This window comes from Zootoca vivipara, chromosome 3, assembly GCF_965207765.1.
Source record: "Zootoca vivipara chromosome 3, rZooViv2.hap1.1, whole genome shotgun sequence".
Taxonomy (NCBI): domain Eukaryota; kingdom Metazoa; phylum Chordata; class Lepidosauria; order Squamata; family Lacertidae; genus Zootoca; species Zootoca vivipara.
This window is the reverse complement of record NC_142586.1, coordinates 98040092-98066145: the sequence shown is the minus strand read 5'-3', so window position 1 is coordinate 98066145 and position 26054 is coordinate 98040092. Positions and strand designations below refer to the sequence as shown.

The 26054-nt window shown below is 45.2% G+C and overlaps 1 long non-coding RNA gene across 1 annotated transcript; it reads left to right on the top strand.

The window, feature by feature from the left end:
- The first annotated feature begins 2553 nt into the window (after nucleotides 1–2553).
- LOC148686369 (uncharacterized) lies at nucleotides 2554–25723 on the top strand. Its single transcript, XR_015949388.1, has 3 exons — nucleotides 2554–2683; nucleotides 21803–21973; nucleotides 24745–25723. It is a non-coding gene; the product is annotated as an uncharacterized LOC148686369 (long non-coding RNA).
- Nucleotides 25724–26054: the final 331 nt, after the last annotated feature.

Below are 26054 nucleotides of genomic sequence, written 5' to 3'. Positions count from 1 at the left end.
GAACTCAACAGCAGCGGAAATGAAAAACACATGGAAATTATACATGTCTGGATGTTTTAAGCAGATGTTTGAAATGTTTTAAGTGAGCATGGGAAAGAGCACTAATGTCAATAGGCAGGGAGTTCCAAAGTCCGGCTCTGCCATACCACAAGTTTGATTACTTACAAATGTGGAACGAGTATCATATAACAGTGTCAGTTCCTCAGATCGAATCAGTTGCATGGGCATGTATGGGGCAAGGCGATCATGCAGGTAAACTGGCCCCAATATTTTATTCTGGGATCTGGAATTAATTTCTTTATTTTATTTATTGCATGTGTTAGTCACTTTATCTTGCTGAAGGCAACACAGAGCTACTTACAACCAAACAAACAGCGAAAACAGAGATACATTAAAACCAAGAGGGAAAATAAATACACTGAAAACATCCCTATTGATAGCTATTTGCATGATACGTAATAATAATAATAATAATAATAATAATAATAATAATAATAATATAATATTTATTCCCCAGCCACTTTGGGTGGCTCACAACAGAATATTTAAACATCAAACATTAAAAATGTCCCTAAACAGGGCTGCTTTCAGATGTCTTCTAAAAGTCAGATAGTTGTTTATTTCCTTGACATCTGATGGGAGGGTGTTCCACAGGGCGGGTGCCACTACGGAGAAGGCCCTCTGCCTGGTTCCCTATAACCTCACTTCTTGAAGCGAGGGAACCGCCAGAAGGCCCTTGGAGGTGGACCTCAATGTCAGGGCTGAACGATGGGGGTGTAAGTCCTATGGGCTCTGTCAGTGCGTTCCCTTCTTCCCTCTTAGAATGGCCCCTTCTCCTCTTTTCTTTTTTAATTTTTGCTTTCACCCACATAAATCTGGTCTTGTAAAGTGGCACTTATGAACTGACATGCTTTGCTGATGTGCAGTATTTTATTTGCAGTTTGCATCGGTACGTGTATTTCTTTTGTATGTGGACAATTTATAAAACCAATAAGGCATGCGTATATATATATATATATATATAGCTAGCTGGCCCTGCCACGCGTTGCTTTGTGCGATTTCCCCTACCCTGTGCCGATCCAAATTTGTTACATTACAGTTCAGTGGTTACGGAGAAAGGCTGTGACCTCTGCACACACAATGCCTACATATATATATATATATAGAGAGAGAGAGAGAGAGAGAGAGAGAGATAAATACAGAAAAAAGGGGGGGAAAGGATAGCTCGTTGTTCGAGTGGATGGAAGGAGTTGCCAAGCTGGCTGGCTTTTTGCCCCTTTTCTGATTTCCTACACACCCACTCCCCGGTTCCTCCTCCTCCTCTCAATTGCTATGGGAGATTAGCTGAGCGAGATAGTGAGAGATTTATTTATTTGGTTGGTTGGTTTATATAATAAACTTAATACCCCACTCTTCAGTCGGCAAAGTTCCCAGAGTTAGATAACATACCAAATCCAATAAAGCCAAGGCGATAAAAACAATGACATAGCGGGACAGGTAGAAATTCCAGTATTTGCGAAGGTTGGGCACATAATAAGACCTTAAGGACATGAAAATAGCCCTGCTGAATCAGACCAAAGGCCCATCTAGTCCAGCATGCTGCTTCTCTCAGCAGCCAATCGCGTCCCTCCGGGAAGCCTGCAACCAAAAAATTGAGGGCAGTGGCAGTGTGTCAGCTTGAGGCAAGTAAATATGTCATCTCCAGGGGTGATGTTCTCCCTCCTCCCCTGTTTCAGAGGTGTGGCAAGGAAACCAAAAGGCTTTTATGAGGCTGCTGGATCAGGCCAATAGGCCATCTAATCATAGGATCATAGAGTTGGAAGGGACCCTGAGGATATTCTAGTCCAAATTCCTGCAATGAAGGAATATGCAGCCAACCCATATGGGGATCGAACCTGCAACCTTGGGGTTATTACACTATGCTCCAACCAACTGAGCTATCCAGGCTCCAGCGTTCTGTTCTCACAGTGGCCAATCAGACACTTGTGGGAAGCTTGTAAGCCAGACATGAGTGCAACAGTACTCTGCTTGCCTGTGATTCCCAGCTGCCTTTTACAGTGGAAATAGCATATACCGGTAGCCGTCATAGCTAGCAGCCTTGGGCAGCCTTCTCCATGAATTTGTCTTCTCCTCCCTTTTAAAAAATAAGATTTTATCGAGGCTTTTCATAATGCACACAATAAAAAACTAATCTAAACAAAAACAAAACAGGAAGAAGAATGCAGAGCCCTCTCTCACAAGTAGATTGATTCTGTCTCACACAGAAGGGGGTGGACCCTCCCAGCTCTCACCTGTGAAATTCCCTTTCTTTTCCCAGCCTCCCACCTTGGGAGATCGTCCATTCCCTGCCTCTCACACAGGGCCCTTCATCAACCAGCCATCACCTTCATCTGTGTATAATCCCTTCAGTTTGTCTAATCCTATTTTAAAGGCAAGTTGTTGGCCATCGTTGGCTTCTGTGGGAGCGTGCTCTATAATTTGACTACACACTGCTCTGGACTGATAAAACCTCCACAGACCAGCCCCTGCCACACCCTCAGAACATCTCCTTGCAAAATATTGCTTCCCTTCAGATAGCCTCCCAGGGGCCATAGGATTGCATGTAAGAGCTGTAGTTGGAGCAGAAAGAAGAATGAGCTGTAATCAGAAGGGAAAAGCTGAAAACCTGAACAGAGAGGGCCAGGTACTGCTTTATTGCTAAGGAATGGCTTGAGTAGAAAAGCAGTCCAGATCACTCTACCCTGGTGTGTGCATTGCAAAATTCGGAGAACAGCGAATTTTGAAGGATGACTGTGTTTTGGTTCTTGTATTGCTTCAGGAAGTGTGAATTAGGTAGCTTTGCCTGTTAAAGTGCTTTTGGGATCTGGGGGGGGGGAAAGCCCCATTGCACAAGTCCTCTCACAGGGCTTTAGCTAATGGGACATTAGTTTCAATCCTGCCCATAGAGTCTAATTATGCTGAAATCCTAACTTCACTTACTTACATAGCTGCCAAGTTCTCCTTTTTTTAAAGGGAAATTCCCTTATGCTGAATAGGCTTCCTCGTGAGAAAAGGGAAAACTTGGCAGCTATGCTTACTTAGGACTAAGCCCCATTGAATTAATTGGGACTTGCTTCTGAGTAGACACATATTGTATGTAGCCTAAGCCCTTTGCTTTGGGAGTAGGAAAAGCATTTTCAAACACTGCATGGGATCAGTGGTGCCTCGACTTATGAATTTAAACTAGGGGTCAGCAAACTTTTTCAGCCATGGGCCGGTCCACTGTCCCTCAGACCTTGGGGGGGGGGCGGACTATATTTTGAAAAAAAAAATGAACGAATTCCTATGCCCCACAAATAACCCAGAGATACATTTTAAATAAAAGGACACATTCTACTCATGTAAAAACATGCTGATTCCCGGACCGTCCGCAGGCTGGATTTAGAAGGTGATTGGGCCGCATCCGGCCCCCGAGTCTTAGTTTGGGGACCCCTGATTTAATCCATTCTGAAGGCACCTTCATAAGTTGAAAAATTTGTAAGTCGAAAAACGCCATTGGAAACGCGATTTCCCATAGGAATGCATTGGAAACGGAAAAATTCGTAAGTCGAAGCAACCCTATCTAAAAATTCATAAGTCGAAAAATCCCTATCTAAAACCGCCGCGGTTTCCCCCCCGGATGTCGAGACATTTGTAAGCGTGCGGCCATTACCCCCATTCGTACGTCGAAAAATTCGGTTGGCGAGTCATTCGTAAGTCGAGGTACCACTGTACTTGCCTTAGGAGCTCAGAGGCAAATGATCTGCTTTGATGTTTTTGCAACCAGTTAGCATGACAACACTGAGACTTTTTAGCAAGCTCTGCTTTGGCTAGCAGCCTGCCCTTGAGTTGCAAAGTATACGAGGCCATTGTGCAACATGTTTTTTTAATTCAATTTATTCCACCAGACCTCCGAAATTAACGGGAAACAACTGTGCGTTTATGTGCTATTGTTGATTCTGATTTTATTGCTGCTGCAATTTTCTCTTAAATGGGTTTGGGCTGCTTTAATATGGTTTTACTGTTCTATTTTGAAAAGGAATTAAACCGCTTAATTATTTGTGAGCCGCATTGCAAATGTTTGTCTTAAAACATGGTCATAAAGAGTTGACGTGCTTGTAAGAAAACACACCGAGGAAAACCTCCCTGCCTGTTGTAAACCAGCTCATGGCGGAGGAAGCTGCTTGGGTAAACACGAGAGGGAGTTTTGGTGAGCACTCAGCAGGCCAGGCCCACCAATGAGGCAAGGTGAGGTCACTGCTTCAGGTGGCAGGAGTCATAGGGGCAGCAGAGCCAACCTCCAAGGAATGCATTGCCTGCTATGGCATGGTCCTTGGAAGTTAGATCTGCCTCCTCCTGCTTAGCAGCCACCGGCATGCTTTTCTCCAAAAAAGGGTGCTCACATTTTTATAGGGATGGGTGGCAACGCTATCAGGGGGGTGCCCTCCAAACGTCGTTGAACTGTAACTCCCATCTTCCCTGACCATGGGCCATGCTGGCTGGAGCAGCTGGGGGCCGTGGTCCAAGAACATCTGGAAGGGTTTCCCATCCCTGAAATATATTTTAATATTGGTAAAAGAAGCAATGGCTACCCTCTACCCATCCAATCCCCCTTTTATTAACTCGTTGCTTTGTTCACCCACCAGTGCAAACCAAAAATAGTGTTGTTATAATATTGATGGCACCCTCCACTCTCTGCCCTGTGGAATGTTAAGCAAAATTCACACATTATGCCACCTACAAGAAGGGTGGAGAAATCTGGGACATAGCTGCCAAGTTATCCCTTTTTTAAAGGGATTTTCCCTTATGCTGAATAGGCTTCCTCGCGAGAAAAGGGAAAACTTGGCAGCTATGATCTGGGAGCCTACTTTTGCCCAACATAATTTGTAAGTGCAGTGTGTGTGTGTGTGTGTGTGTGTGTGTGTGTGTGTGTGTGTGTTTGTGTTGCAAACAGGCTTTAAAGCAGGGGTCCCCCAACTACGGCCCGCGGGCCAGATGCGGCCCAATCGGCCTCCCAATCCGGCCCGCAACGACCCCCGCCGCCTGCTGCCGCCGCCCGCTCTCACAGCACGCAGCGTGGCGGCGCACTTCCAGATCGGAAAAAAGGTCATTTCTGGTGCACTTCCGGAGCGGGGGGAGGCCCATACGCATGCGCACAAACTATTTTCGGCGATTTTTCCAACCTGGAAGTGTGCCACCATGCCAGTAAGTGTGTGTGTGTGTGCACATGCGCACTGGCGCGCACTCCCCCGCCCTCCGGCCCGCTGCACGCGCACTCCCCTGCCCGCCACGCGATTGGCGCGGCGGGCACTGGCCCAAAGCCGGGTAAGTCTGGGGACCCCTGTTTTAAAGACTCACTTCTTCTAGCTTAACCTATGGACGCTACTCTAGAACACTGTAGATAATGCTGGCGACTTTAATCTTAGACTGATTTTTAGAATGTTGGAGGTATTGCTCTATGATTCCGTGATTGCAAACCACACTGCAGGGCACTATTAGCCGAGAACAATTCCAAAAAACACATTGTGCACTGTTTGCCAATAATGAAACACCCCTATGTATTTATTTTAAATTTTAATTCTGGCTTTTCACCGTGTACCCTGTTTCTCCGAAAATAAGACGTAGCCATAAAATAAGCCGTAGCAGGATTTTTAAGCATTCAAGGAATATAAGCCATACCCCGAAAATAAGACATAAGTGATAGGTGGAGCAGCAATGCTGGTCGCAGCAGGAGGAGGAGAAAAAAATAAGACATCCCCTGAAAATAAGCCATGGGTTTTTTTTTGTTTGTTTGTTTTTTGTTTTGAGGAAAAATAAATATAGGACGGTGTCTTATTTTCGGAGAAACACGGTAGGTCAGAAAGCTGACTGCAACATTAAAACATACAAAGGAATCAAAGCATGAATTAAATCTCCAAAATCTTAAACCTCAATAATATAAATTACTACTACTACTACTACTACTACTACTAAAGACATCTGAGTTCAATGGTCTCCTGAAATAAAAGTATTTTGACCAGGGGCATGGAGTGAAGCAGGGACACCCTTGCCATGTTCCAGCTGCAAGAAATGGGCTGAAAATCCCAATCCAGGTAACAGGATCATTTCAGAGCATCATTAATAGCACCCATTGTCTTCTTTTTCCTGCTTTACACGGATCATAACTGACGGGAGAACGCAGCCCTGGCTCCCAATTTGTACTTTTCACCTCCATGACTCTGTGTGCAGCACCCAATTCAGTCTTTCTTCTGCTGGCAAAATTCACTGTCTGTATCGGAATGTAACTGAGGCCCACATCTAATAAAGATGTTTCTGTAATTAGCAATAAATAAACAAAGATTTTATTTTTATTTTATTTTTCCTGGCATGCTGGAACTTCCAAACTTTGAAAAGTGTCTTTTGCTCCCCATTTTGCACAGGCCTTTCCATAAAACCCAATAAACGAGGAGAGCAAGTCATATTTTCCATAAGCAGTGACAGCAGCAAATTACTAGTTACCTAATGAATGCAATAAAATAACATCTCCTTTTCAAAATTGGGATTATTTCAGGAGATTGTGTGAATTACTTCATTTATCCGCTGGGGTTTATTTATTTGCTTGTTTTAATTTCTGGAATGCCAAATCCGTAGCCTGAACTACAATCCTTGCCCTAAAACTCAGGAACCTGGTGCTAGTTCTTTATAGAGTGCAACGAAGTGGCCAGGATCATGAGTAAGGTCCATGAAATTAAATTTACTCTCCTGGAAACAGCCCATTTGTTTCAAAGGAGCATTTACTAAGATGAATTCATTGAGGATGTGTCTGTGTCTGTAGATCCTTTGTGTGGAACAAATAGAAATAGCCAAAGGACTTTACAAATATTAATGTTGTAGCCACATCTACTAGAGCAAAAACAGGCTAATTTAGTTTATTCACGTGAGAATACAATTTTGCCTTACTTCCAAGAAGAGTGGGGGGGCATTTTTTGGCCTGAGAACAACATTTCTCTTGGCCAACCACCACCCAGGGCCTTCAGGCCACTGGTGGGAGGGGCCAGGTCAAAGTGGGTGTGGTCAAAGTGGGCATGACTTTTTATTTTATTTTCCTATTATTATTATTATTATTAAAAATAATATTCTTATTTTTGGAAACAGCTAAAGATTTCACTTTCCCCAAGGCCTCTGATGGACTGAGACCATTTTGTTCTGTGGTTCATTATGCTACTAAAACTTCCTATGGCTATATTTTGTATGCTGTAGGAATATGTCAAAATGGATTATTTCTCTCTATGGTGTGTGGTGTTTGTTTGTTTGTTTGTTTTATATACTATTCAAATTTATACATTTCATTAGTTTTACAATCAATTTAACTTTTCAAAATTTGACTTCCTTCCTTCCCCCTCTTTCTGTGGTTCCTTAAATTTACTTTTTTATATCTTCTGCGTATCCAAATTCATTTAACTTGCTCATTTAATTATCTACTGTAAATATATACTCTTATAAATTACAGGTTATTACAGTAATCCTGCTAATGTTTTTATCTGTTTAAAATTTATTCAATAAACCATTTCCATTCTTTTATATAAAAAAAGTTTGCTATCTTGATTTCTTATTCTTCCGGCTAGTTTCGCTATTTCTGCATATTCCACAAGTTTTTGTATCCATTCTTCCTTTACTGGGACTTCTTCTTATTTCCATTTTTGGGCAAGTAACTTTCTTGCTGCTGTAGTAGCGATACATGAATAAATCTCTAAATAAACGGTCTCTATGGTGTTTCTGAGACATTGGTAGGGTTGCCATGTTTGAAGAGATAAAAATCCGGACACAAAAAGTTGTTGAGCAACATTTTTTAGAGCAATCGCCGTTGACCCCTTTCTGCCGAGCCCAAGCCACCCACACCAGAGCCACAACCAGAGCCAGAGCCCGGGGCGTCTGAGCCAGGCCCGGATGTAAATGTCCAGCTGTCCTTTGTGAACAACAATTTGTCACTGTTTTTTTGTGTTGAATATATGCTATATGGTAATTTATGGACCAAATATGTATCTAAAGCCATTTGCACATAACAAATAGGAGTCTATACAACATGAAACACTGTATGTAGCTATATGTAGGTTTTATTTTATTTGTTTTTTTATCTTATATTTTGGAAATGTACATCCAGTTGTTTTTTCCTTTATTTTTTGGAGCCCCCCCCAAGAGAGTGGGGCCCCAAGCCATAGCTTGTTTAGCTTATACGTAAATCCGGCACTGATCTGAGCCCAAACATGAACCAGAGCCACCCGCACAAAAAATTTTAACCCCCAAATCCAGGACATTTGCTTTAAAATGTACAATCCCCCACCCCGGGATGGGCATGGAGGGCCCCCCTCCAAAGAGGACATGTCCGGGAAATCCCGGACGTATGGCAACTCTATCATTGTGCTTCTGAAACGAGACTGCATCATTTGAAACGCCAAAATCTGGAGGTTAAATTCAGATGTCGAGACTTTGGAAACCACCCCTTAGCTAACACTGACTGAACCTTCTTTGGTTATGCACTTAAGAGCCTTGCTTTCATTTCAGGACATCCCTGCTAGCTTTGGCAGGCCATGAGTGCTAAAGTAAAAAAGGATCTCGGGTCGATAATGGCAACATCTAAAAGAAACATTCCGGTTATTGCCTTCCTTTAGGCTGTACCTCTCTTTTTCTTTTCTTTAACAAGCAAAGCTGATTACTGCCCTTGGAAAAGCAGCAACCTCCAGGTTGCCTGCAGTACACATGCTAAACTTTAACACATTCCCAAGGCAATAATGAACAAAACGGCCCTTCCTTTCAGGAAAATTCTGGACTCTCATTCCCCAGGTCCCTGAACGGTATAGAATTTAGAAGAAAAACAGGAAACACATGTGCAAACCAGATAGAACTGACCAAGACTGACTGTTTAAGAAGCCTGGCCAGAAGCTTTAAAATGAGCAATTGCAGCTATCTCTTTTCTGTCTGGAGGGCAGAAGAGGGGATGATATTTGACTCCGAAAGATTTAACCCTCCCCAGCCCTCAGCACCCTTACCTGGAAATTAAGGCAGCTGCAGGCATGCATTTACTAGAATCATAGAATCATAGAGTTGGAAGAGACCACAAGGGTCATCCAGTCCAACCCCCTGCCAAGAAGGAAACACCATCAAAGCATTCCTGACATATGGCTGTCAAGCCTCTGCTTAAAGACCTCCAAAGAAGGAGACTCCACCACACTCCTTGGCAGCAAATTCCACTGTCGAACAGCTCTTACTGTCAGGAAATTCTTCCTAACAGACAACTACAGTGCCTGTTGACAGATGGTCAGGTCATGTACCCACAGCAGTGACTAGAGGAAGAATGACTGCTGGAAGGAGCACAGAGAGAAGAAACGCCATGGTGCATCTTGAGCAGCACAACCAGATGCCTTCATCTACCCCAGCTGCAACAAAACATGTCTCTCCTGTATTGGTCTCTATAGCCACAGCAGACACTGTGACTCTCCAACTTTTTTACTTTACTCCTGAAGGTGCACACTTCCATTTTCTCTCAAGACAGACAGGTGCCAACAACAACAGACCCCTCAAGTGTCCCGATTTAATCGGGACATCCCGAATTTACAGAAGCTGCCACAACTTCTGATCCCAATCTGGGATGCCCCAATTTTCCCTGAGGCTGCTCTAGGTCGTGGTGTGTCTCCCGGTGCTGCGGGGTCTAGGATAACCTTCCTGAGGCTGATCTAGGCCGCTGAGCAGGAAGCCAAAGACAGCATAGGGAAGAGAGGGGAGGGAAGGCAGAGGTGAGTGGGCGGGCACGGAAGGGGTCAGTGGCAGGGAGGCAGCGAGTGACGGAGATGGGGGATAGTGGGGGGGGTGTCCCGGAATTTTCTTAGAAAATGTTGGAGGTTAAGCAACAATTATTAAATGAGCACATCCCTAGCAGCTTTCCACAGCACGACCACAACACTGTTTAAAGAAAACAAATATAAAGCATCAAAGAATCAAACAATAAATACAGCAAATGATGAAACTGTTAATTAAAACACACAGCAACTCTTTCTACCACTGCCCTTTCAAGTACAACATATTAACCAAATGCAGACTGGAGGTTGGGGGGGGGAGTATCCAGAGTTCTCCTAAAATAATAGCCATGAGTAAACCATCTGTACTTTCATGGGGGAAATTCCAAGGTGTAAAACGTACTCAAATCCAGTGAAATCCCTAAGATGGTTGGATGGCGCCTTGTATGCCTCCTTCTGGCAACTCTTGTAGCCAAGCTGGTGCCAAATGTATTCCTCTGTTTTCCTTTGGAGCACATCAGCAAGGTCAAGAGGGGGGTCTTGTTGTCTAGGCAGCCCAGGACTTCCATACACACTGTCAAGGCTTGTACCCCACTTTGGAGCTGCCAGTGCAGTGGTTTGACTGCACCCCTTGAGGTTAACTCCATTGTGTCTCGAGACAGAAGGATGCCAACAAAAGCAATATTCTTAGAAGTGGCATGGCTACTTCACTTGGAATAACAGCAGCCCACATGTTACTCTTGCCCCGTAACCTGTGGCCAGGTGGGGAAAAAATGCATTTTTGGATACGAGGCTTTGTTTTCCTCCTAGCAGGAAAAGGAGGGAGGGAACCGTTTGAATCTCCCTGGTGAGATTAGTGACGCCTAGCAGAAACACATGGAAACTGCAAGCTGTTTGATTCAAAAGGCTACGGAAATATGCTGAGTTTAGATGACTGAGAATCAGAAAGCTGTGAAATCTTTTCTGGAAATTTATATCAATGTGCTCCCCACCCCCCAGACATGCATTCACAGCAGAGGTCCACCGACTTCAGAATGAGCAACATATCCGATGGACAGTAGGAGCAATTAAAAAAGAGAGTCCCAATTAGAATTAACTAAGTAATAACTGAGAGTTTAGACCTTGGAAAATCCGTCCACCTTGGAATGGGAGTTTGCCAGATCTTTGTCTAAAGGATTTGGCACAAGCAAACAGTCATCATATCCTCTGTGTCAAGTACCCTACATATGAGGCACACATACAGAGAACCTTGGGTAATGGTTGGCTTGGCAAAGAGGGTTTTTTGGACGAATAAAAATTCCCAAGGTCTCTGTTTATTTATATAGTTCTTGGAATAACTCTGCTTTAAAAGCCTGTGGGCCAGCTGCTGAGACAGCGTTGCAGCTAATATAGTCCCAATGCAATCAGGACATTTTGCTTCCCCCCCACTCCCTACATCTCGATATCCCCAAAGCTGTTTTTGGTTAAACCTCATGGCTGGAATGTAGAAACAGCTTCAATTAAGACGATGTCCGCAATGTTGCACAACTGTCTTCCTTTAAAAAATAAAAACAACAATTGCATAAATATATAAATCCAGGTTTCTTCAGTGAAGATGTGTCTGCCTTTCACAGCTCTGATGATTATTGACAGGCCCAGGAGGATTTAATATATGATCCTCCAAATATAATTTCATTTTTTATAAAAAAAATGTGGTGCAGGGATCAATCCAGCTTTGATTATTTCGGAAGATGGATCGTCATCCGAAGAATGACAGCTAAATACAATTCTGGGGATTGTAGCAGCTTTTGATACTATATACTAAAATATATCTGCAGGCCACAGTGGAGAATCATGGAGTAAGCTAGCACTTTCAGTTTGGGGTTTTATGCCGACAGTGGATGGGGAGGAGTTAACCCACTGTGTTATTTGGGTCTCTTAATGGCTCTCTTAACTGACTGCATTTTGGGGTGTGTGTCTCTTGGTTGACTTCTTTTGAGCACCTTTGTTTGGAAATGAAATTGTGGGACGGAAAGTTTACTACAGATAACTAGCATTGGAATAAAATAAAATGAAAACGCTAATGGCAGGCTGGGGTGTGCGGATTAGGCAGAGGTGTGTCTCTGCCGAGCTCTGCCAGGAAAGCCAGCCGCTTGCTAGGCGCTGATGACAGCATCCGTAAATTTGCAATACTCCACCTTCTGCCTACCAAATGTGCCAGAGGTTTGGAGTACTTTTTGGTGGGTTCTATACCGGTGGAAATCAGTAGATGGCCCCTAAACAGGGCATTTCAGAGGCAGGGAGGGGCTGAGTTGGCTCAGATCATGAGCTGGTCTCACTGCCATCATCTCATGGCAGCAGCAGGAACATAGATGGGGTCGTATCACCCCACAAAGCCCCGGTGGTGGGGAGGTTAGGATTCTGCTCTGACTAAAGTCAATGAAAAGTGGGAGTGTGGGAGTGTCCCACAAAAGATAGAATTGAGCAATTCCTTTTTCATACAGCGAGCACTGTCTTGGGAACACCTTAGGAAGTTCTTATACCTAGTTAGATTACTTGTCCATGTAGCCCAATAATGTCTATTCTGATAGGCAGCACCTCTCCTGGGTCTCAGGCTGAGAGAAGCCCTTTCAATTGAACATTGTTTGACTTTTTGACCTTCTGAATGCAAAGAATGTATCATTCTTAGTCAGAGTTGCGTGCATCCATTTCCTGGTGAGTTGAGACATAGCATTCCATGATCAACACATAAACCCTCATAATTATGGTACGTATTACAAAATAGAACAGATTGGTGAGCAAGCTGTAGCACGGCAATGAAAAGTTATTCCGCCATTGCAGGGGGTGCACTAGATGACCCTTCGGGTCCCTTCCAATTCTACAATTCTATGATTCTAGACTAAGGTTTCCCAAACTTGGGTCTCTAGTTGTTTTTGGACTACAGTTCCCATCATCCCTGAGCACTGGACCTGCTAGCTAGGGATGATGGGAGTTGTAGTCCAAATGCAGACTCAAGTTAGAGAAACCCTGTTCTATACCGAAGTGTAGGCTTGGATTTACTAACTACTACTACTACTACTACTACTATTAAAATTTGTATGCCATCCTATACCCGCAGGTCTCATGGTGGCACAATCGTGTCTCATGGCAAGATCAGGACCACAAAGCCTACCCGCCATGACTCTCCATTGCAATTTGCATTTCTAAAAATTTTTTGATGCAGTTCTCCAACCAAAGGATCTGTTCAGAATGTGCATGTTGGGTGGCAAGTGCATGCTAAATTTTGTATATTAATCACTTGGTGTTGTTGTTGTTATTTTTTAAAAACTGGACAAAATTAAGCAGAGATATGATGAAGCAAATTTAAGTCTCCATGAAAAAAATAAGAAGCTGAAAGAAGTCAAAATTGGCAGATTCATCCATTGCTATCGGCCAGTCATTTGGAGAGCTGACTGTTTATACTGGATGAGACAAACAGTCCATCTATGTCAGTGTTGGCTACCTTGAGTGGCAGCAGCTCTCCAGGGTCTCAGACAAGGGTCTTTCTTCAGCCGTACCTGGAGATGCTCGGGATGGCAAAGCATGAGGTCAGCCACTGAGCTACAAAACTCCCCCTGTGTCAGATCATAGCGTGGAGAAGACATAATGAGGCGGTTCAGAAAATCATCAGTATACATGGCATGGAGAAATTGGACAGAGAAACACCCCCCACCCAAACACTGGAACTCATGGACATCCAACGAAGCCAAGTGTTGGAAGATTCAGGACAGATAGAAGAAAGGACTTATTCACACAGTGCATAGGAAAACTATGGCACCACAGGAGGCAGTGATGGCCATCAACTGGAATGGATTGGACAGATTCCTGGAGGAGGAGAATATTATTATTATTATTATTATTATTATTATTATTATTTATTATTATTATTATTATTATTATTTATACCCCACCCATCTGGCTGGGTTTCCCCAGCCACTCTGGGCGGCTTCCAACAAAATATTAAAATACAATAGTCTGTTAAACATTAAAAGCTTCCCTAAGCAGGGCTGCCTAAAAGTCTGATAGTTGTTTTTCTCTTTGACATCTGATGGGAGGGTGTTCCACAGGGTGGGTGCCACTACCGAGAAGGCCCTCTGCCTGGTTCCCTGCAACTTGGCATCTCGCAGTGAGGGAACTGCCAGAAGGCCCTCGGCGCTGGACCTCAGTGTCCGGGCTGAACGATGGGGGTGGAGATGCTCCTTCAGGTATACTGGACCGAGGATGTTTAGGGCTTTAAAGGTCAGCAGCAACAGTTGGAATTGTGCTCAGAAACATACTGGGGGCCAATGAGGTCTTTCAAGACCAGTGTTATGTGGTCTCAGCGGACACTCCCAGTCACCAGACTCTTGAGGGCTAGTAACCCTCATGGCTATGCTCTGTCTCCAGTGTCTGAGGGAGAATTGGTTGGTGGGCTGGCACTGAGCACCTGCTTTCCAAACATCAAGTGCCACTGCCGGTTCTTGAAGGGGTGAGGCACATGGAGCTAGGTGTGGTGCCAGTCTGATGCTCCTGCCATGCCCACATCTCTGGGGTACCTCAGTCGGTAGAACATGAAACTCTTAATCTTAGGGTTGTGGGTTCGAGCCCCACATTGGGCGAAAGATTCCTGCCTTGCAGGGGATTTGGGCTAGGTGACCCTCGTGGGTCCCTTCCAACTCTACAATTCTATGATTGTACCCCACCCCCTCTCAGAAACCAGCAGCGATGCTCGCTGCCCAGAGGGTAGGTGAGCCTGTGCCCCCTCCCCAACTGTTAATAGGTTACAGTCAGTGTGCTGCTGAATACAGAGGACAGGGAGAAGGTTCTCTCCCTCTCACATAATACTGGAATTTGGGGGCCATTCAAGGAAGCTGAAAGTTGGACAATTCAGAACAGACAACAGGAAGAGTTTGGCGTGGGATTGACCCCCACAAGAGGCAGTAGTGGTCATCAACCTGGATGCCTTTAAAGATGACAGGACAAAATTGTGGATGATCAGGCTACTAGCCATGATGGCTAGGCTCCACCTTCATTCCAGTGGGCAGCATCTCTCTGCTGGAAATCACAAGTGAGGAGAGTGCTATTGCGCTCAGGTCCTGCTCATGTTCTTCCCCCAGGGATCTGGTTTGCCACTGTGAGAACAGTATATTGGACTGGATAGGCCACTGGGTGGATCCAGCAGGGCTCTTCATCAATTTCCCTTTAAGAAAATAAGGAAATATGTTTTATATTCCAGACCCTCCAAGTATCCCTATTTTCCAGGGACAGTCCGGAATTTACCGAAGCCATCCCGTTTTCTGATTTGTTCCTGGAATGTCTCGCTTTTCCTCAGGACGTCCCTATTTTCATCAGAGAAATGTTGGAGGTTATGGAGTTATGTGACCCCTGAACCAAGGAGATAAGTAACTCTGCAACCTTTAGAAGACATCTGAAGGCAGCCCTGTACAGTGGAACCTCGGTTTATGAACACCTCGGTTTATGAATTTTCGGTTTATGAACACCGCGGACCCATCTGGAATGGATTAATTCATTTTCCATTACTTTCAATGGGAAAGTTCGCTTCAGTTTATGAACACTTCAGTTTATGAACAGACTTCCGGAACCAATTACACCCATGCTTCAGTTTATGAACGCTTCAGTTTAAGTACTCCGCGGACCCATCTGGAACGGATTAATCCACTTTCCATTACTTTCAATGGGAAAGTTCGCTTCAGTTTATGAACGCTTCAGTTTATGAACAGACTTCCGGAACCAATTGTGTTCATAAACCGAGGTACCACTGTATAAGGAAGTTTCTTAATTCTTATTTCTTACTATTATGTTTTTATATATGTTGGAAGCCACCCAGAGTGGTTGGAGCAACCCAGTCAGATGGTCAGGCTATGTATGTATGTATGATTATGATCATTGAATAGAATGTCTCTATTTTCATTGGAGAAATGTCAGAGGATATGATATTCTTATGCTCTTACGATGTTGGACTAGATGGGCTACAGTCCTGATCCAGCTGGTCTCTTCATATGTTCTTCATCCATTTCCCTTGCTGCATGAGGGCCTCAGTGTGTTCCACCTGTGAATTTAGAGCTCAGGACTTCTGTCTTGACACCAACAAAGCTACAATTTCATTCAGCGTCTTACCATGGCCGTGTTGGATATTAAGCGCATTTGTGCTTTATTGGTATGGAAACAGGCACACAAGATGTTAGGTTGCTTGTCCACATTCCTAGGAGAGATATATGCCAGAGCTGTGGGAAGACGGTGTCGTTCCCTACTTCCCGCTTTATATGTTTTCTTTTATTAGATTGCAGGGCAAGTTGCAAGACCACAAATATATAAAAAATGCTTTGGCAATGTGTTTTAATGAAAAATGTGAGGGGAAAATGAGATCTGAACCAAACGATGGTTCCATCATTTGTGATGACTTGTGGCAGCGACATGCACAATGAAAACTCACAGGGCCTGGGCAGATGGTAGTAATAACAAGAGCAATTTTGAACCCCAGTATCTCTCATATTGCTGCAGTATAATGCATCATGCAGCATACCAGCATAAACAAAAGTAATTTAATTATGCTTGGGCCAAGTTTAAGTCGAGGGTTTTTATTCTTATTTTTAGCAATTAGATACTTCCATCACAAGAATTTGGAAGCAACAAGTCCTCCTCCTTGCTTAATGAGGTTTATTTAGTTAAGTGCAGGTGGTGTGAGATTCAACAGTTTCATCCATGCCATGCAAAGAATCTGTACCAAAAATTCTGTGGCTTTCTTCCTGGTGTGTCTCTGAAGCCAAATTAAGAAGCTCTCTCTCTTTTTATATAAAACCAAAACAGAACAATGAAAACCTTTCTTTTTCAAATAAACAAGTTCTCAGGCAACAATTCCTGTTGTGATGAAACGGCCTTGTGCCCAAGAATGACACTTACAGCTCAGATATTGTATGTGCAGCTTAGAATTCTCCTGTCAAATGTTACGTAATTATGACAAAGCAGTACAAAAGGTAGAAAGGGCAACATTTAATGGGGACTCATAAATAATGTTTGAAGGAGGATCCTTTAGATCTGGGAGTACAAAATCCCTGGGTTGCATCTTGCAAAGTCACCTAGTTAAGGGCTTCTGCCAGTGCAATGAGATTTCTTCTCTCTCTCCTCTTCCTGTGCGCCACCCAAATCTGTTCTGGGCTTTCCTCTAATGCTCTGGAGTGGATTTGGGGTGTGGGTGGGTGGGTGAAGGAGGGGCATGGGGGAGAGGGGAAACAGACAAGGGACCATGCAGAGGACCAAACTTCTCTGGAGTAAGCTTGGGAGACTTCAGAAATTCCCCACATTCAGTTGTAGCTGGCAGGGCTCCCACTGCTGTGTCCACACCACATCAAGCTCCCTGCTCCCTTGCCCACCCCATCCCCCTCTTGGCAACCGGCAGCAACATTCAGTATTGGGAAGCCAGGGGAGCAAGAACCGCACCACACCACCAGCCACTACAGTCCACATTCAGATTTTCCTCTGGATGTTGCAATTATGAATTACTTGGGCCCTGTTTAGGTGCTATGTCTGAACAGGAAATATACATTTGTGTTGGTAGCACAGGGTTGCATGAGCCAGCTCTTCCAGCAACATCACAAACGACCATCCATTTACTTGTTGTCCTTTCCATTCTGAGCAGAAAAGGTCTGAAAGGGGATTCTCATTACATTCACGTGAATGCAAGTAGAAACATCTGTGAGATCATGAACCTTGGTAGCCCAGGACTCCTGATTGTGTGGAGGTGTGTACTTCAAGTGACCGTGAGTCAAAGCCTCTTTCAGTTTTGGTCTGCCTAAGACATGAAAGTCTGGAACAGAGAAGCTGGGAGCCAGTGTGTGGCAGGACTGTTGGCCGGTTGGCACTGATTCATGGCAGGGCCTTCTTGGTGGTGGTTCTCGATTTCTGAGATGGCTTCCCTGATGAGGTGCATCTATCTCATTCATTATGGACTTTCAGGAGAAATTTAAAGATGTTCCCCATTATCCATTCAAAGACTGATAGATACTGACCAGGGAGCAGGTGGTGCTGTGGTCTAAACCACCAAGCCTCTTTGGCTTGCTGATCAGAAGGTTGGCAGTTTGAGGGGTGCAACGGGGTGAGCTCCCATTGCTCCGTCCCAGCTTCTACCAACCTAGTAGTTCAAAAGCACACCAGTGCAAGTAGATAAAGAGATACCGCTGGGATGGGAAGGTAAACAGCGTTTCCGTGCGCTCTGGCACTCGCCATGGTGTCCTGTTGCACCAGTAGTGGTTTAGTCATGCTGGCCACATAACCCAGAAAGCTGTCTGTGGACAAATGCCGGCTCCCTCAGCCTGAAAGCAGAGATGAGTGCCACACCCCACAGTCTCCTTTGACTGGACTTAACTGCCCAGGGGTCCTTTACCTAGATACCGACCATGGCAAAGCGCTTTATATCATCTAATATAAAGCGGGTTGTGGTAGGGCTGTTAAGAAATTTAATATAGGGTTTGGGCTGGGGCCTAGGCCACAGGTCATGCTGAGTAATGGGGGTGTGGTTATTTAAATGCCTGTATTGGGATTGGTGGAGGGGGCCCCCATTTAAGCTTGGTTCCTCCATTTTCTGATCACTTTTGCCTTGGCGTTTGAATTTCCCTCCCACCCGGCGCTTTCTTTCGCAGGTTTTAGCCTGACATTGCTTTGCCTCTCTAGGGGTCGTCTGTATTCAGGGGCCCAGTAGGATTTTTTCCAATTGGCTGATTGGCTTTGCCTCTTGGTTTTCGCCTACTGCTTAGCAAATTGTCACAACTTGTTAGGTTGGCGGTTAGGCTTTTGGTTGGTGAATCGGTTGGAAGAGGGGTGTGGCATCCAGATGCCTACCCCACCACCACCTTTGTTCCTCCACATAGAAGTATTCCGTTAAAGGAATCCTGGGGCTTACGCTCTCGTCCTTACATCCCCGCCATAGGCGGGGATGGAGGGGCCAATTATAAGAGTACGAGCCTTGGGGAACATTCTTGGAAAAAGAGAGGAGAGAATGCCTGGCCTCAGCTACCTCCTCTCCCAGGGGTGTTCACTTGACTTCCCTTTAGGAAGTCAGAGCTGGTACTGTCCAAGCGGACAGTGGTGAGTCCTGTCCGAAGAGGGGGCAGATGAAGTGAGTCCTGTCCCAAGTGGACAGATGAGTTGAGTCCTGTCCACAGTGGACAGATGGAGATGGTCCTTCTTAGGGAAGGACGAATGGTTAACCAAAAGCCTAAGCCAACACTCGGATTAAAATTGTATTTAAATAAAGTGGCCAAATTAATGCCAAAAACCAAACCTAAATTTTCATCTCTGTTGTGAGTTATGTTAAGGGTAATTTCTGGTAAGCCTCAACACACGAACCAGGATTTTCCTTTTCTGCGAATTCTGCTCCCATTGGTGCAATCATTCTGTGGTTTCTGTTTTGTTTTTGTCTTGTCCCTTTGAGTTTTTAGGGTGGAATTTTTAAAAGCTTGCAATACTTTTCTAATGATATTGAAAGTGCAACATATATTTAGTAGGGCTATGTTCCAGATGTGGCCAAAGCCTGAATCCCAAACTGAATCAGGCTGATTTTGGGGTGGGGGGTGGGGTGGGGATCCAGGCTTTGATTTAGTCCCAGATAATGCTGGGTTGGGTCAGGATGGTTTGGGGTGATATAAAGTTGTCAGAGGGCAGGGCATCAGCAGGAAGGAGGAGGGGACATAACCTCTGCAAATATTAGAATGGGGCTCTTTGCAGAGGGCCTTTAAACTGCCCCACACTGTGTTTTGTCTGTGAGTGCCTGTTTCCAGTGGGAGAATACTTAGCATTTCCATCATCATCTTCATTCTATGGTGTGTGTGTGCGTGTGTGCGTGTGTGTGTGTGGTGGGGAGGAAGATAACAGTCACCACCAAGTGGCTCCATCACATGGACCTTGAAACCACCTAAACCTGCACTAACAGGACCTTGAAACAGCTTGCGGGGGAGAGAGAAATGCAAGCTGGTTGGTGGGGGAAAGATATCAGAGAATCGTTTGTCCACCCCCCAAGTTTGAGCTGAAAATTTGCTTCTTTGGGGCAGAGGCTAGCTGCTCCAGCACCCGGAGCAGTGTACATGCTGTGCACCCGGGGGGGGGGGCGTGGTGAGCCGCCTGTGGGGGCACAATGAGCCACCCACAGCGAGCATCCCAGGGGGGGCGCGGTGATGTCACACACCCCTTAGGGATGACACCTGGGGTGTGGTGCACCCACTGCACCCCCTTCCTCCGCCAGTGCTTTAGGGCAGGGGTAAGGAACTTGTGACCTTACAATGTTGTTGAACTACAGCCCCCACCATCCCTGACCCCTGGTCACATTGACTGGGGCTGCTGGGAACTGGAGTTCAACAATGTCTTGGAACCACATGTTCCCTGCTATAGAGGAAGGAGTGTATTTTCCTTACCACTGCGTAAGCACAGCCCTGTTTCCAAACATCTGGGATTCAGAGGTAATCTTTTAAGGTCAGAAACCTTTTCCCTCCACTTTTTTTTAAATTTTAAATGGAAATAACCACTAGGTTCGGCTTCATATTTAATGAGCCTTCAGACCTACAAAGTTTCCCAAGCTGCAGCCAAGGGCTCTGCGCATAAAGCAACTCGTCGCGTCACCCTCTATGATTAGGAGCCCGTCTGACCAAGCAAGCTTCTTCCAGGTTGGGTGCGGTCATGAAATGATATTACGCAGGAAGAAGTGGTTGTAAAGATTATCCTAATCACAGAGTGCAAGCGCTTGGCTTACTCAAAAGAGGCCAAATCCATACGGACATTCAAAACCAGGCTGGGAGACGTGAACTTTCTACCGCATTGGTTTTAAAACAAAAACAAAGCTAAACATGCTGGCTTATGTAATCACGTTGCTGGCCGTTGTGCTGCAACTGAGCTGAGCATTGCAAACAAGCGCCACCAGCTGCCTGCACAATGTCTCTCCCAGGTCTCTCGGCTTCTTTCTAGCACCCAAGGAGCCCATAGTAGTCCACAGACTACATTCACATATTCAGCCTGCTTAGCTGAATCAACACAAGATCAACACGTTATGCTCTCTACAGCTAAGGGTCTTCACCCTGGCTAGCTAAGGAAGGACAATGGGTAGAGCAATAATGCAGTGGTGCAGCACATGCTTGTTTCCAGTTCAGGAAGCAGGACTGGGGAACATATCTACTGGGAGAGCTTAGAGGCATTGAAAACCTTGCAGAGTTAGCACCCAACTTAGAAGTTGGCTGTATACCAAATGCTTGCTGTGTCAGTGCTCTTTCACGGCAAAGCAATGACCACGAAGCTTTGACCCTGAAATTAAGAGTCTCATGCTCTACTGACTGAGCTATCCCAGTCAGTCTTGTATGGTTTTATGTAATGCAGGTGACTCTCCACTTACGTTGGGATTACGTTCCAGCCCACCATAAGTGAAATGTGCATAAGTGGGGAAATCCTTGTGGCTCGTGAGGACATCCTCCCCAGAGCCTGAAGAGGGTATCCTCTTCAACCTCTGGGGCGGGTCTCCTTGCAAGCCAGGAGGACTCTCCAGGGTGGTCCCTACTTCCTGGGTTCCACTTCTGGGTTCCTGGCACCAAGCATGTGAGCAGGCCGTGCAAAAATATCCTGTATTCACAATTCTGCAAGGAATTTCCCCCCAACAGAATGCATTTTTGTAATGTGTTTTTCACGAATATATGCATCCTAATTTACATTTCCCCTTCATATATGCATTTTTGAACATGCTATTAAGTTGGACAACTGCACTGCAAAATTTGGAAAAGTGCTAATTTCAAAGCCTACCTGTGTTTCAGTTCACACAGTGGTTTGAGAAATACGAATAAGGTAGCATCTTATTGAAACGGAAACCAAATTGAATTTCTCCTTCATTTATAACTGCAATGCAATCTGCATAATTTCCCTTCTGTGATCTGGTAACCTCCTATTTGGATTACTGCAATGTGCTGGTTGGTCATTGTGTGTGTGTTTTGCTGCAATTAATGCTACTAATTAAGCAATTATTTCAGCGCCGATCATCTCTGCATGGTACTGAGATTGTGCCTAAGAGCAGCTCCAGATTCCAAGGTGATGTGTTTGACGTGAAGGTAATGCCTGGCTTGCGAAGAACCAGCGCTATCTGCAGACTTGGCCCAGCCAGACGGCTTATGTCAAAATAAACCTTAAAAGCTCCATCTGAGGTTAGTTTTCTAACCCCCCCCCCCAATCTTTTTTCAATGAAATATTTTATTATCTGAGCCCGTTCCCACAGTTCTGGAAGATAAACAGCTCCTGATGTCATTGCGGATGGTTCTATTTTCAGAAAGTCATATTTATTTCTAAGTGGTTTTAATGTGCATCTGCTGGCATAAATATTTAGATACGCGAAAGCTCTTCCTGCCAACGCTGTTCCGATAAGCAGGACTCAGCTGCGGCCCCAGCTTCACAGCTCCGCTCTGTTTGGAAGAAGCTTGACTAGGCCTGAACTCTGCTTCATAATGCACTCATTGTACTTACACCCAGGAGGTGTTTATAAAAGGAGACCTAAGGGGGGAAATGCACTCTGGCTCGCCAGCAAAATATCCAAATGGCCCTTTTAATCATCGAAATGGTGCTGGAGTTGACAGGGTGCAGCTATCCAAAGTCCACTCCTGCTAACAGAATCATGGGTTTGTTTAACGGCAAGGGGGTCTGTAACAGCATCTTCATCCAATTACCTGCATGAGGCAAAGGCCCACGGAACAAGTCGGTAGGCGCTTGACAGCGTTCGGCTGCTGAAGCTAAGCAGGCTCGGGGCCTCTCAACTGCATGGAGGGGGGACTCCCATGCGTATGGAGGCTACTCTGTGGGGTTGGTTCACTTGTCCTCCCCCCTCCACTGGACCTCCCAGAGCAGTAGGGGTGAGTCTCCACTGACCTCACCCCCTCCTATCCATAAGAATGAATGAATGAATGAATGAATGAATGAATCTTTATTTGCATCAGCCATCGGCCATAGCAATAAAACAACAATACAATATACAAAGAATAGAAATAAAAAGTCAATTATATAAAATACATTTTAGGGTTTTGAATCAATAGTCAAATAGTGGGTCTTATTCTGATTGCTCCAGCCAAAAACCTTGCAACCTTTGCTGTCACCTGCTCATCTTGATCTGCCAAGTCAAAGGACACTGTGGCAGTGGTTGGGCGACCCGGAATGGACAATAAAAGAGGGGTGATAATCTTATTCCTCAAATCTTTATAAAGAGTGCAAGCCAGAAGGGTGTGTGCCACCAATTCGGTACTGCCATCTCCACTTGAGTCTGGACAAAGGAATCTGAGCCCCTGTGTTCTGATTCAATACATGATACCCAATCACAGAACATTTCAGGATTTGGGCATCTGTCACCAGCCCTTAAACTCTGAGTTATGATTCGCAGCTTGGAAGTTTAGACAGCCAATCATGTTGGGAGTGGGAGTGGCCCAGCCCTTCAGAAATGTATATAAGCAGTTGCTTTGCCCTTGTTGTCCAGTTCTGTTAGTTCAATAAAGGTTCTTGCTGTTATCACTGTGTCTTGCCTCGTGGGGACCCACCTGCACTTCACTGCACACCTGCCCAGGGCCGTCCCTAGGTCCGGGCTGGGTGGCGCAAGGCGCCAGGGCGCCTGGCCATCAGGGGCACGGAAGGGGTGCCGAGCGCTGGTGTCTACCTCCGCGCACCTCTGCTGTTGAGCGGCTTCAGGCCGCTCGCCAGAGGCACGCGGGGAGAGCTGGCCTGGGGCCGCCTGAACAGCTGAGAGCACAGCGCGGCGGCCCCAGGCTCAGGCTCACGCTCCCCGCACACCTCCGGAGCTTCGCGTGGGGCCTCCTCCTCCGTGCCTCTCAGTTTTTGAGCGGCTTCAGGCTGCTGTCCGGAGGCGCGCAGGGAGCGCAAGCCTGGGGCTGCCTCCTCCGCACCTCTCAGCTCCCCGTGCGCCACTCCTGCCCGCCTCACTCAGGGGGGCACCGGAGGGATCTTGGCACCAGGGCGCCAGATATGGTTAAGACGGCCCTACACCTGCCATCCCTAACAACTGGTATTCAGATAGGGGAGGTAGAAAGTAGCCAGAACAATTTGGTAGCCCCTCTGAACATTGAAAGCAAAGTGAGTCATAGAAGCCTGACTTCAGAAAATTGATTTGGCAACCATAAGTAACCATTTTTCCTGGGAACAGGTTTATTCAAGTTATTTATGTTATTCAGCGCAATTTGAAATAAATGCTTACAACCCTATTGACCAAGAATGACCAGTGCCAAAGCACGTCTTAAAATCCCACACATTCTTATAATTATGTCTATAAAACAGTTATTATGGTTCTGCCTTGCATGTTCTAACTTGGATATATTATATAGCCACGCAGTGTAGAAACAGTTAAGTCCATGGAATTTGTGGCAAATTATACTAATGAGCTCTTCTGGGGGTGTTGTCTCCATTTATAGAAGGGATGTGCTTTTCTTTTGCAAAAAAAAAAATGTCCAAAGGAACTTCACAAAATAAGAAATAAATTCACTGCCTACTAGTGAATACTTTAAAGCCTGTTTTCATTTTTGAATCAGGGCCCATTCCTTTCTTCTTTGATGCTCTCTTCTGAATTGCACGAGAGGAGACTACACAGTTGCTAATAACATACCTAAGTAGTTTGGTTTCAGAAGATAATCCTATAACTTAACCTAGGGTTAAATATTGGCTGCTACGAAAAATCAACTGAGAAGCAATTCACATGAAATGTTTACAGATGGTTGCGAGCTCCACTGTATCACATTCAGAAATGTTTTCATTCGTTGTTCTTTTAAGCAGCTTTACACAATCTGGTAATTATTACACTTTACATGATATTTTCTGCCGCAAACTGCTTAACACAGGACTTTGGATCATGTGTGTGTGAGGCAGGCTATAATATCATATTAACAAAACGTGAGATCTGTTTTTTAATCCATATTTATTGTTCCAGGATTGGGAAAATCAATTGCATTGGTGGGGAATGGTCCAGCTCACTTTCCACAATCAAGGAATTCTGATTCGGTACTAATCAAGGGGTCCCAGGTGAGAGCACCACCAGCAAAGCCCCAGCTGCCGAAAGTTGTGTTTCCGAGCGCAGTTGAAAGTGTTGGTGCCGACCTTTAAAGTCCTAAATGGGCTCGGCCCATTATACCTGAAGGAGCGTCTCCACCCCCATTGTCTCGTCTGGACACTGAGATCCAGCTCCGAGGGCTTTCTGGTGGTTCCCTCACTGCAAGAAGTGAAGCTACAGGGAACCAGGCAGAGGCCTTCTTGGTAGTGGAGCCCGCCCTGTGGAATGCCATCCCATCAAATGTCAAGGAAATAAACAACTATCGTGACTTTAAGAAGACATCTGAAGGCAGGCCTGAAGGCAGCAACTTTTTGATGTTTTAATGTGCTTAATGTTTTAATGTGTTGGAAGACGCCCAGAGTTGTTGGGGCAACTATTATTATTATTATTATTATTATTATTATTATTATTATTAGGTTAACATTCTACCAGTGATGCAACTGACCGACCATGTTATGCAATGCATGGGTGTAAGGGGGAAGGCTTATAGGGAACAGCCCCCCCCCTCATCAGGTCGAGTTCCTCTCAGAGCAGTAAGTCCAGCAGTGGATCAGATTACAGGAGTCAGGAAGCTGGGGGGGGGGAGAAACAAAGCTCTGGCAGCGTCAAACAGCCTCTGCACCGAGTAGAGAGGGAGGAAGCTGGGGAGGAAGGGACTGGAGAGCAGTCAGAGGGACGCCCCCCCCAACACCTGAATTGAGGTGTACGGCACCCCGTAGGACAAGGGGGGAGGTGCTTTGGAGTTCCCAAGCTGTTATGTTGGGCGCGAAACAGAAAGAAGCCATTGCGAGGTTCTGACTCAGACTAAGCAGACATGCTTTCCAGGCACTTTGCACTGTAAATAGAATGCACAATAAAAAGCATCTTAAAGACAAGCAGGTGTGGAGCGTCGTTACTCAAGAGTAGCCGCAAGAACCTCTGACAATAACATTTGGAAATTATCAAAGAAAGCAACACAGTTTGGGGTCATCTTCTGACTTCTTTCCTAAATATGTATTTTTGAGAAGTGACTATGGCGGGGGGGGGGAATGAAGAAAAAGAAAAAGAAAGAGTACTTGGTTAAGAGGCGTGCATGTCCCTGGCCTCATTAGGAAGTGATTTCCAGTTGCCTAGGATGTGGTTTGCAACCCTGTCCTTCAACGTGAAGGACCAAGAGCCGGTCAGACACAGGGCTGACTCACACACACTGT